This window comes from Ailuropoda melanoleuca, chromosome 7 (assembly GCF_002007445.2).
Source record: "Ailuropoda melanoleuca isolate Jingjing chromosome 7, ASM200744v2, whole genome shotgun sequence".
NCBI classification, from domain to species: Eukaryota; Metazoa; Chordata; class Mammalia; order Carnivora; family Ursidae; genus Ailuropoda; species Ailuropoda melanoleuca.
The window spans coordinates 3,419,845-3,433,381 of NC_048224.1; the positions used below are offsets into that span (position 1 = coordinate 3,419,845).

The 13,537-nt window shown below is 32.7% G+C and overlaps 1 protein-coding gene across 31 annotated transcripts in view; it reads right to left on the bottom strand.

Annotated features, from left to right (window-relative positions):
* PTPRD (protein tyrosine phosphatase receptor type D) overlaps nucleotides 1–13,537 on the bottom strand; it is a 2,142,161-nt gene that overhangs the window by 1,168,872 nt on the left and 959,752 nt on the right. For all 31 annotated transcript variants that reach the window (XM_034663855.1, XM_034663876.1, XM_034663861.1 and 28 more), the window contains one exon: nucleotides 2,036–2,085. The gene's annotated coding sequence lies outside the window, so the exon portion shown is untranslated. The remainder of the gene's footprint in view (nucleotides 1–2,035; nucleotides 2,086–13,537) is intronic.

A 13,537-nucleotide genomic window follows, 5' to 3' on the forward strand; every position in this document is an offset into this window, starting at 1 on the left:
TATATATATATATATATATATATATATATATTATATATATATGTATAGTGAGAAGGGATACATAGTATAGTAGAAGAAGGTCAGTCTTAACACTGCAAGAAGAAGAATACTCATATGACAAATAATCATCACAAATATGACAAATAATCATAAAAAATAATCATAAAAAATGTTTAATGTCATCAATTCTCAAGATATTCAAATTAAAATATTTCTATAAACACACCAGAATGGCTAAAATAGAGGGATAAAAAATTCTAAATGTTAGTGAGTATAGGGAGCAACTGAACTCTCACATCCTGCCTTCAAAAACTAGTACGACCAGTACCACCACTTTGGCAAACTATCAGTATCCACTAAAGCAGAACGTATGTATATCCTATATATCCAACAAAATGCATGCGTTTCCTAAAAGACATGTTCCAGATGTCCATATAACCACTATGCATAAGAACCAAAGTCTGGAAGCTACCCAATGCTTTTAAATGGAAAAAAGGATCATAATTTGGTATGTTCACACACTTGAATACTATGCAGCAATGAAAATGAGGATTTATCACTGCATATAATCTTAGAAAGGTAATGCTAAGCAAAAGAGACAAAGTAGTAACTACTGTATGACTTCATTTATAGAATATAAAACAGGAAGTAATCTATCCTTCTAGAAGTCAACATAGTGCTTATTGTGCATGGATATAGTTACCAGAAGAGTACTGTGCAATGGGTTTGAAAGTACTCTAGTGTTCTATCTTTTTTATTTTTTTAATGTGAGAGCTGGTTATATGGGTGTGTTCATTTTGTTACAATTTATTGAGACTGTATACTTAAGATATGAGCAAGATATGAGATGATAATTATAAATGCAATTTTTAAAAATATTTGGACATATTTTATAAGTTGAATTAACTTGTGAGAAAAGTTCATTTAGGTATATTTATAAAATATAAGTCACAACTTAATAATACTTATTGGGATTAAAATTATTGCTTTGTGCATATCCAAATAACGTATTTCATAAAAAACTTCTTCCATTACCAACAGAGTCCATTTGGTAGAAAGTGGAAATTCCCCTTGCTTCTATGTGACACTTGTCTTTAATAACCATATGCTGAGTGTCTCAAAAAAATGTGACCAAAGCATATACCTTAGAACACCAAGAGTTGGTTATTGCCTACAGTCACTTAAAACATCTTCTTCCAGATACATTTCAATAATGCTGCATTATCGAATTAACAAGTTTACTCAATCACCTTTGTGTTTCTGAAGATATCATTTACCCAAAAATATAAAACTATGACATAGTTGCCCATATTATCTGCATTTTATATTTATCAGTTACAAGCTAAATCATTATTGCATTTACCATTAAAGAAGAGATAAACTGAAAAATCACTTACTAAAACAACACAAATGAAATTGCTTACTTACATTCTGTAGTAATCAATTGTAAGTGGAATCCACATTTTCAACAAGTGTTATTGAATACATTAACCAAATAAATGGACAAATTAATAAGACCCATAAGATCACCTTCGAAGTCATTTATTACTTCTTATCATTTTATTTCCATAGTTACATATTTTATTTTAAACTTTCTAAAGCTCCAATACCAAGCTTTCATAGAGGAATCCAATTTTGATAAATCTTGACAGATGAAAAAATTAAGTTTTCCTTTCAATAACTCATTACCTTTATTCATTGCCATCAAATGGACCTCATTATAAAAAATTTTAATATACAAAATTGTCATTCATGTCCAAAGAACTTTTTTCAGTAGTATAAATCTTACCTTTCTGAACAATGCCTTCAAATTCACTTAGAGCCTATCAAAGACTATTTCAAATGACTATATTATTGTAATTTACCCAAGAACATAAACATTTAATAGAAAATATCACACAGTTTCTTCAGCATTTATGTAAAAGTATGGTAAAGTATCAAGGGAACTGTGCAAATTACCTTTATATTTACTGGATATTATCAAGCAGGGATTATAAAGGAAAAAAAACTCTGAATGTATTAATTATAATCTTACCATAAGCTCACAGGTTAGGAATTCAGACAAAAAGTTCACCACCCTGAGACCTAGAAAAGTATAAGCAAAAATATTTTCTATCAGTACTGGCATCATATTTTAATTCAAGCATCACAAAATGTTAAATAGTGATTCAATATTATGAAAATGTTTCATTGTATGAGTAATTAGTACACACATAATTTGACAAACAGTTTTGACTACAACATTCTTCTAAAATAGCATTATCATCACTCAGCTTACATCAAACTATTGTGATTTAAGATTAGTTACTCTAAGTTGAGCTCTTTAATGCAGGGATGACAAACAAGTAGAGAATTTTTATTGTCTCCTTTGTTTCGTGTGGAACTCTGGGTGACGGGCACATTTGCAAGAGAAATTTATTTTGCATATATTGGAGGACTTTCTCAGTTACATTCATTTAATGGTTTCAAATATATGCACACTCATACACAGACACACATGTTGTGCGTGTGGGCACACACAGAGGCATATGCAAATGTCGTTATCACACTACAATCTTATATTTATCTTTGTTTTATCTGTTTAAATCAGTGGAGAATATATAACTTTCCATGAATATAAATATTCTCTTTCATAATTTTAAAGACTGCATAATACTCCATAGTTTGTTATACACCTTAAGTTGTTTAAGATACTTGATTCAACAATAACACTATATAAAATTGGTTAATGTTATCATCTTTAAATTGAGCCATTTAGTTAACATCATATGTGATCATATTTAATATTAATGTGCTTTGCAAGAGTTTTAATATTTTGATGCAGTGGTAACCTACCAATTACACATACTTATTAAGCCCTTGAATTTGTTTACTTCTAGGTAGTTTCTGCTCTATATGAACAAAAGAATAAACTGAAGATTTGATCCTTTCCATCAGTGAAGAAATTTGTAGCTTTTATAAACCCTTAAAAAAACTATGAATGACTGGTATATAGGCAGGTGATCTATTATGTGATGTCTTATAATTTAAATTAATAGAAGAGAGAAACCATAATAGATTGAATCTATTATGTAATGCCTTAATGAGTGGTGTTGTTTTTAAGGATATGTTTTTCTCAAAGGCCTGCAAATTAAACTATTCCAACTATTTTCTACTGTAATTGGAAGAAACATTATATAACATAGTTTTCTGCCAAAGAAATGATATTTAACTCTTAGGAGGAATTATCATATGCGAACATGATTCTGACACTAAAAGAACCATTTGAGGAGTGAAATATAATGTTTCTAATATCCTTCTGATGAAATGTTAGCAGAAAACAAAATATCACTATCTCTGAGATGTGAATGTTTACATTAAAATTTATTATTCTTATTCTGCCAATTGAAATGCATGTGTGGAGTAAAATTTTCAATAATGAATGCTCAGACCTTCTTGGTCAAAGTCACTGAGCTAACTACTGGCAAGGACTTGACTGCTTCCTGAGTCTTTGATTCTCAGTCCATTGTATTTCACTCCAGTTATTGGCCATTACTCCAGGTCTCCTTGTTTCTGAGTTGGTAGACAATATTTCTTAGCCTTCCACAGATGTGTCTCCTGTTCATTCCTTTTACAAATTCCACTGCACAGGAATTAACCTTGTGAACCAGCTATTCATTCTCTACTGTGTTCTGCTTTTATTTTCCCTGCCAAAATAAGGAGTGAGAAGATGACTTTAAAAGATCTACTTCCTACTGATATTCACTAAAAAGGAAAACTTCCCCAAGAATCTAGTGTGATCTGAATGCTTATACTTCAACAAATCAATCAGGAAATTACATAATGTCCTGCCCCCTCCTCCTTTATTATCAAGAGATTCATCAAGTTAAATTTGGGGTAAATGTTAAAAGGTTAAGTTAGAATCTACATTTGGCTGAAGCAAAGTATCACCATTGTAAAATGAACTTCTTGAATACATATATTAACATTTTTAATTATTATTATTTTATTATAAAAGATTTAAAGTCAAACTTTAAGGTTTGACATTATAACACAGGAACAATAATTTCTTGTAGCACTATCAGATGCTAGATTGCTCCTGCAGGCACTATGTTGCATGTTTGCAATATTAAATTGACAGTTTTAACTGAATAATAGAATTTCAACATAAAAAGCATGTAAGGGAATTTATGTCCTCCAGTTATATTTAGAATGTTTATTTATATCTGAATGTGAATATTCAGATAATAACAATAAATCCAAAGGACCTCTTTGTTTGTATTATGGGCATTGTTATACTGAGTAGATACGTTAGACTCTCAGACTGTATGTCATGACCCATGAGTAAATTCAGGGATATTCAACACTTTTAGCTAGTTGGTCTTCAAAGTGAAAGCCAAGAGAGAGGGAGGTGATTTTAGGCATATAAGAAAGCCAAAGCAGAAATATGACAACTCAATTTTAACTACTTTTTTTTTAAATGATTTTCATGGCCTGACTCAGGCAACAATGCTGAGTATTGGGACACAATTGAAGGGGAGAAAATAAATTTTAACATGATGTAGATAAGAGAAATATTTTTAGGGGAGAGATTTGTAGTGAAGGATCAGTAATTAAACTGTCAGTGACATTGGTACTATGTTAGAGTTTTATCATTGTTGCATTTCGGGAAGTTTTATTTCATAGATAAGATTCTAGTAAAAAGATTTGATCAGATATACTCCTTTCATTTGTACTACTCGTCCATGTGGGGATAGCCATTCAGAAAGAATTTATGCTGAGCAAAGTAAGGAGAACTCAGCAAAATTACAATTTTGGTAATTCTGAAATTCTAATATCCTAAACCTATCCTCTGTCTACATAGCTGTCAAAGTACTGCAGAAATCTTGAGAAGTTGTACTTGAATTAGTATTTCTATAAATTAATTAATGCTAGTAATGAATGCATCTATCAGATATGGGACTCAGCATTTGAAAAAATTCACTGAATCAGCATTTTAGATGGTGATTTTCTCCTATGCTAAAAAGAATTAGACTGTGTTATCTCTTCCTAGCTTACTTTTGCAGGGGAGTTCAATATTTGGAGTGAGAGGAAGCAGAATTTTAAAATGATATGGAAACCTAAAGGTTGTGAAATCATTTTAAGTAATTATAAATAATTTATAAATAATAGTAAATAAATTTAAAGATAGTTTTATGGGTTTAGAAAAATCACAATCAGCAATAGATAAATAGTGCAATGCTAAGATTTCTACACTCTATGTCATGTATCCTACATTGATATCACAGAAGTCTCTTTGTATTAGCAATTATTTTCCACATTTTCAGAAAAGATGTTGGAAACTAAGTTGCCTGAATAAACTCCAAAAGGTCTTAGTGCTAGTACATCGTGGAGGCAAAATTCAATACAAGCTTAATTATATTCAGAATCCCAATTAATTCATATGCCAGGGTAGGATAATATTAATAGATAACATTTACTGAATACATACGATATGTCAGGTATTTTGTATGTATTAACTCATTTAATTCTTACAACTGTATTTCTATAGATGAAGTGAGCTGCTCTTTATTATGCTTTCTTTTATTTATGCTTTAAGCACGCAGATTCTGGCTTCAGAAACTATACTATGAAGCATTACATGATAGTCTCTACATGATATTTAATCATTGTGAGTATTCTTGCAAGTGGTATTTCAATGCACACTTTTTTCAGGTTTGGGCATCATGTATATGTAATGATACATTCATTACACATCTAACTGTCATCTTGGCTGGTTGGTTCTAGGTAATAATAATGATAGTTAGCATTTATTGAATATATACTGTGTCAGGAGTATGTTAAGTGCTGTAAATTCATCTCATTTAATTCCTATAGGAGTCCTAACTGGTATTATGGTCACCTTCATCACATAGATATGAAAATTGACTAAAAAGGTTAATAAATGTGCCCAAGAACACAGAGTAAGTAAAAGGCACAGCTGAGTTTCAAATATAAACTCTTCACCCTATTAGTTTGATGCAGCATAAAGATTCTGACTCTTCCAATGGGGAGGAAGTGTGAAAGAAGTTTGAGGCTCTCATTTTAGTTCATTTAGAAAAAAGCTTAAAACCTCAACTTCTTAAAGCAGAGCTCTGACTATACCCTAATTAAAAAAAAAAACACACAAATCTATAAGAATAGCAAATAAATTAAAATTTTTCCAGTCTTACAATGCCAATATATTATGATTAATTTTAGTTACTGACAGCCCCAGTGTCTAGCTCATTAAATGTTAAACTGAAACTATGCATTATTTATCAGGCATGCCAATTTCTAGAATTTTCTGCCAATAAATTAGAGAATACATAAGATTTTACAAAATATGTAAATTTCATGAAATATATGCACACTTTGGTATAGGTTATCAGAAACACTTACTTGGAAAACCAGATAGCCTTGTATTCATTTAGGAAAATGCAAATAATGTGTAAAAAAACCAACTTTGAACTCTCACTTCTTTCAAGACTGCCAAGCTTATTATCTCAGAAACATACTCTTGTTATAATTATAGGAAAAATGTTTGGGAAAAAAATAGGCTGTTTCAATGCAACCTGGCATATTTTAAACTCTCAATAAATAACTAATGAAAACCTAAATGCACCAATAAATAATTGATTGCTGGATAGGCCCTTAGGAAGAAAGTTATCCTTTGTTTACGTGCTAGATTTTACCTTAGCTCAGTATCCATACTTTCTCAATATATTTTTCAATACCTAGATCATTTCTTTCAAAGTAGATTTTAAACCCCTGGAAAGTTGGAGTGACAGGAGGATGGGTTTTGGGACTATCAACTTATCCCATGATTAGATAACCTATGTAAATCTGTTGTGCAACCATAACTATAGATAACATATGTAACTATGGGATATTAGTTTAGTACTGCACGCATCTATTCAACAGGTATTTACTGAGCAACAACGTGTCAGCCACTATTATACCAGAAGGTGAGGTTAAAGTGATGAACAACACAAATATGGTCTATTCTCATAGATGCTATACCCTGGTTACTGATATTATATTTAATGATACAATATTTTGTTGCCACTATCAAAAGCCACTAGATACAGACTGTCATAAGAGTCTATACACTTTTGTAAGGATTGCTCTTTAGATGTTTCAAATACCAACATAATAAACACTATTAATTCAAGAGGGTTTAACATTATGGCAGAACATTCCAGTTATCCTCTTATCCAAATAATGTTGCTTTCAATAAGAGAACCTCTGATTTTAGCTATCATGGCCATTTGGAACAAGACTATGATTCTTAAACTTGGTGCCAAGATTAAGTCCTGGCAAAGCGTGTGCATGGAAGTAGAATGAGTGACTTCTAGAAAGTGTCACTGAATGTAGAAAATACGTATAGAGTATCCTTGATCCTTTCTCCCATTAATTTCTCACTAGAATGCAGAATAAATGCCTGGAACGCCCGCAGACATTTTGTATCATGACAGACTACCCTCACCTCCTAAAATAGGAGGAGACTGGATCCTGAACAGCAGTGAGTGTCACCTCAGGCTTGGAAGGATTATCTCTTGAATGTGAGCAAGAAATAAATTCTATAGAAACAGAAAATAGATTAGGGGCTTTAGGGACCAAGGAGAAAAATGGGAATGATAGCTGATGGGTACAGAATTTCTTTTGGATAATAAAAATATTCTAAAATTAGTTACTGTTTGTACAATGCCAAATATACTAAATCCACTAAAGTGTACACTTTAAAAAGTTGCACAAAAAATGAATTTTATGGTATGTGAATTATATCTCAATAAAGCTATTATTAAAAACGTGTGCCTTATTTGCCCTATTAGTTTAATGTGCTCTTAAATAATTTGGATACATTTTACTGTGCTAGAAAATTGTGTAGCATATTCTTTGGGAACTCATATTTGCTTGAATTTAATTTTGTACTATGTACTAACATGTTTGTAGAGATTAGGGGAATTAAAAATTACAACAACAAAAAAACAATCTCTGTCTTCCATAATCTACAGTTTACTTAGGAAAGAGGCTATTCATGAATTAACTAACACCAAGACCAAATATTAACCATCCAGGGCTTTTGTGAGGATTTTATTATATGATGGGAAGTCGTTTGAAAACTACTAAATAACAAAATTCATGATTAGAAAAACAAAATTTGTGAATAAAGTTGGATCATATGGCATAGGCTGAAATTTGTATTTTAGCCTATTGGTAGTGGTGTCTTTAATAACTTTGTAACCAAATGAATAACTGTTTTGAAATTGTGCTTACAAAAAAAACCCAGAATGTTAAAAACCACTAAATAAAGTTTTATTCTCATGAAAAAAAAGTATAAAAGCAATGATTAAAAATATTTCTGGTGTCAAACACTTAAAGAAGCAACATTAAACAATCCTTTTTGGCGGTGGGGATTTAAATCTTTTAATCTAAAATATATAGATACTATGTGTGATATTCTGACTCAAACACCACTATTCTGAAAAATGTCTCTCTACATTATTCAAAACACTGAAATTTTATGGAAAATGCTTTCCTTTGGGGCACCTGGCTGACTCAGTCAGAGGAGCATGCAACACTTGATCTCAGGGTCTGTAGTTGGAGCCCCATGCGGGGTGTAGATATTAATTAAATAAATAAAACTCAAAAAAAGGTGTTTCCTGTTGTGTGGATATGATCGGCAACAGTAACCTCAAATTATAAATGGTTACATAATAAAGAGATCCTCCAAACTTTTCATGAATGACACCATCATAATCTTCCTAAACTAACATTCAGCCACACTGATAAATCTTCAATAATAATAATGTCATCATAAAAGTTGTCATGCATTTATTATACTGTACACCTGAAACTAATAGACCAGTGTTGCCAACTATACTGGAATTCAAAATAAAATAAAATTTAAAAGAAGGGGAGGGGCGCCTGGGTGGCACAGCAGTTAAGCGTCTGCCTTTGGCTCAGGGCGTGATCCCGGCGTTATGGGATCGAGCCCCACATCAGGCTCCTCCGCTATGACCCTGCTTCTTCCTCTCCCACTCCCCCTGCTTATGTTCCCTCTTTCTCTGGCTGTCTTATCTCTGTCGAATAAATAAATAAAATCTTAAAAAAAATAAAAGGGGAAAATATTGTGGCCATGTTATAGATAACCGTACATTTGAAAAGAAATGTAAATTAAATATAACTCCCAGGATAATATAATGACTCTTTAGTTACTGGAGATGATTATACTGGAAAATCTGCAAGAATGTGGGAAAGTTCACAGGATTGGTTTAACCTTTATGTGAATTAATTGGTTACTATAGCAACATTAATTTTCATCTCACTTCAACTGTTCCAGGAGCTCAAATAAGCTTTGGAGCTTCATTCAGTTCTATATTCATTGGAAATATACCCAGAAGAGGGAATCCTGGATCATATGGTCATTCCATTTTCAATTTTTAAAGGAACTTTCATATTGTTTTTCACAGTGGCTGTATCAATTTACATTCCCACCAATAGCACACAAGTATTCCCTTTCCTCTGCATTTTTGCCAACACATATTATCTCTTGTCTTTTTTAATATAGCCATTCTAACAAATGTGAGGTGATACCTTAGTGTAGCTTGGTTTCCATCAGTGATGTTGAGCAACTTTTCATGTACCTGTCAGCCATTTATAGATCTTCTTTGGAAAAATGTCTGTTCAGCTCCTTTGCCTATATTTAAGTCAGATTTTTTAAGTTATGGTTATAAAGTTATATGAATTCTTTATATATATGGGATATTAACTTCTTATCAAATAAATGGTTTGCAAATACTTTGCCCATTACGTGGGGTGACTTTTCATTTTGCTAATGGCTTCCTTTACTGTGCAGAAGCTTTTTAGTTTGATGTAGTCCCATTTTTTTTTTTTTTGCCATTATTGCTTTTGCTTTGGGTGTCATCCAAAAAATAGTTACCAAGGTCAAGTTCAAATAGTTTTGCAGTGGGGGCACCTGGGTGGCTCAGTCGGTTAAGCGTCTGCCTTCAGCTTAAGTCATGATCCCAGGGTCCTGGGATGGAGCCCCACGTCGGGCTCCCTGCTCAGTAGGAGTCGGCTTCTCCCTCTGCCTCTCCCCCTGGCTTGTGCTCTCTCTCTCACTCTCTCTCTCTCTCAAATAAATAAATAAAATCTAAAAAAAAACCAAAAAACAAAAAACTTTGCAGTGAATAAAAGGGAAAACTTCAGGTATGCTCTGAAGGGAGGCTGTTAGCATAGAAAAGCTGGAGTGGGTTAACTGCAAGGAGAATATCCTATGCGATTGGTTTAGGAAGCATATTTGGCTTTCTCCAGTTTATTAGGAGTTGGAAGTGTGAAGTGAGGAGTGGGGAGTAAAAATTAAGGAAATTGGCTGTTATTCTCCTGAAAATGTCCTTATTTCCTGGACTTTTCTGACCATTCTGAGCCAATGCTGTAGAGGTTGTGGTTTGTCTTCCTAGGCTTGCTGGCCAGAGTTCTATTGTTATATATGGTCTGGCTGTTGTCCATTTGTTCATTCGTCTCACATATCTTGTTTTTCATTTCCCCCCTCCAATCACAGCAGCATTCCCCAATTCAGCCGCTAGTAACATTTTATACTGCATTATGTAGCCTTGAGGACAGATTGTCTAAGCTTCCCATCACCAAAGAAGAATATAATATTTGTGATATATAGAAGTTCAGTGAATATTTAATACAATAAAAAATCTAATATAATTGGCATAGTGGGAACTATTTTGTGGTTATGAGTATGTAGTAAAGTTATAATTTTATGGATTGAGTTCTGTGTACCAAAGCACTTGCTATTTTAATGTTGAACATATTTTATTAAACCTTTTTTTCTTCTAGTTGTCAATCACCCATATGAGACATAAACAAACTATATTAAAGATAATTAGTCTCGAGATACATTATTTCCCATAATTCTTTAAGATAAAACACCTTTCTTTCAACTACTTAATACCTGGCTTCTTTCTTCTTCTTTTTTTTTAATAGAAAAAGCCATGAGCATTTGTATATTTATCTATCACTTCTATTAGATAGGTTGAACATTGAAAAATGAAAGGGATTAGTGAGATACCATGTAAGTTTATAAGCTTGTTTACATATGTAGGCTATTCTGATACACACCTATCACAAATGGAGGGAAAACTATTTTTCTTTAATATGGTTCTTTATCTCGGATTTCACTGGCATAGCAGATTTATTCCATTTCACTAGCGCCTGAAGAAACATTTAGCCACAGACTTGTTCTTCCTCATCAATTAACAAGTGTTTAAGTATCTATTTATTATATGTCTAAACACGATATCAGATGTTGGGAAATATAAAGCATTAACCCTCTCTAATGATGTTTCGTTACAAAGACCAGTCTACTATATCAATGTTAAACAGTAAAGGAAGAGGAAATGTATGTGTACATAGGACGCAAAATATACAGTACAAATATAACTGTTGTACCCAGTAGGAAAAAGGAGGAAAAACAGACCTCCTTTTAGAGGAAGACAAATCTAGAAACAGATTCAGGCATTATCAGACCTCGGATTAACTTTTAGTTGTATGGAATCTGGCAAGTTATGTAACTTACTGAGGCTGCAATAATAATGATTACAGTTGACAATAATAATAATGATCACAAACACAGAAGAATTACAGGTGTTCTAGAATTTCTTATACAATAATCAGTTTAATTAATCCTCCTAACAACCCTAAATAGTAGGGCACTTCTATAATAACTGTTTTATAGATAAATTATCTGCGAACGGAGCAGCTAAATAACTTCCCCAAGGGCATAGATCTAGTTAGGAGAGGACTCTGCTAATAACACATTCTTGCATGCTATTAGAATTTATATGAGATAATTTAGTTGAAGTGCCCACTACGGTGACTGATTCTTGGTTGCTCCCCAACAAACGTGTTTGCTTTTTTCCAATTGAATATGAGTTACTACGGTGCCTCTCAAACTTCAGAGCACATCAGGACGATTTGGTTATCCTGATATCTGGGCCCATGCCCCCAGAGCTTCTGATTCATTAGGTGACGAATGGAGTCCCCAAATTTGCATTTCTAACAAGTTCTTAATGGCTGTTGCTGATCCAGACACCCCACTATAAGAATCACTGAGTCAGTGCTTACCAAAGGGAAACCTCACATATGTAGTATTGGCATCTCAAGCCACACAATCTCATAAAGACTCTGTTTTGAGAATTTAAGATTTACACAGAATAAAAATAGGGCACATATAGATTGGTTAGTAAAACAGAAACATGCACCTGTAAGTTACTTAAATTTTTAATAATCAAATCTGGTTAAGATTTATAAAATAAAAACCAAATAAAACCAGTTGACTAAATATATTATGCCAATCACTTATTGTGGGGTATCTGCAATATTTCTATTTGTTAAAATACATTTACAAATTAGACTCATACAGCAAATATTGTTCTATAAGGCATTTATATTATATACATATTATATTAATATATATCTATAATAATAAATATAAATCTTCTTATATGTATTATATTATATATATATTATTCAAGGTGCACTATAGCATGATCATTTTCTATATTCTATTAGAATATGAGTTTCATAAGGGCAAGGATCATGGGGAGCCTGGGTGGCTCAGTGGGTTAAGTGTCTGCCTCTGGCTCAGGTCATGATCCCAGGGTCCTGGGATTGAGTTTTGCATTGGGCTCTCTGCTCAGTGGGGGAGTCTGCTTCTCCCTCTCCCCTCCCCCCTGCTCATGCACTCTCTCTCTCTCTCATACTCTCTCTCAGATAAATAAAATATTTTAAAAAATAAATAAAAATAAGAGCAAGGATCTTTGTTCCCTCATTTAACATATCCCAAATCCTTAAGACAGAACCTAACATGTAGAAGGTAATCATAAATATCTGCCCCTCACTCACTAATTCTTTTTGTTTAGAGGAATTACAGAGTCAAAAGATATGAATGGTTTCACAGCTCTGGATTGGCATTACCAAAATGACCTCCAGGAAGAATGTTCCAGCTTCTACTCCCACCAGCACTGTGTGCTTGTGCTATTTCTGTTGCTCATAAACACTATTTCATATATCTGCCAATAGTAACAATTACTGCTACATGTGTTTACCATATGTTGTTTTTCGAATTTTAACATCTCTGAAATCAAGATGCATACCCAATGGAATAATTTCGCTTCCCCCCCTTTGTAGAGCTCTATAAAAATAATGATTTGTCTTACAGCTTATGGCATTTAGATTCAAAAAAGAAAACTCCCGTGACACATAAATCTTAGTACTGTATTTGTGAATACTAGTCATAATTACTTCAAAAGCTATCTAATGCTGTTCAACATTTTGAAATATCACTGGAACACTGTGTGCTGAATGCTGTCTTAGAGCTCTGATTAACTACCTAAGAAATACCCTATTTTCCATGGGCTTACTGACGAATCAGAAATAGACGACATGCCTTAATTGCTACAAATCAGTATTACTTGTCCTATATTTAAAAGAGATAAGAAAAAAGGAGAACATGTTACTGGGT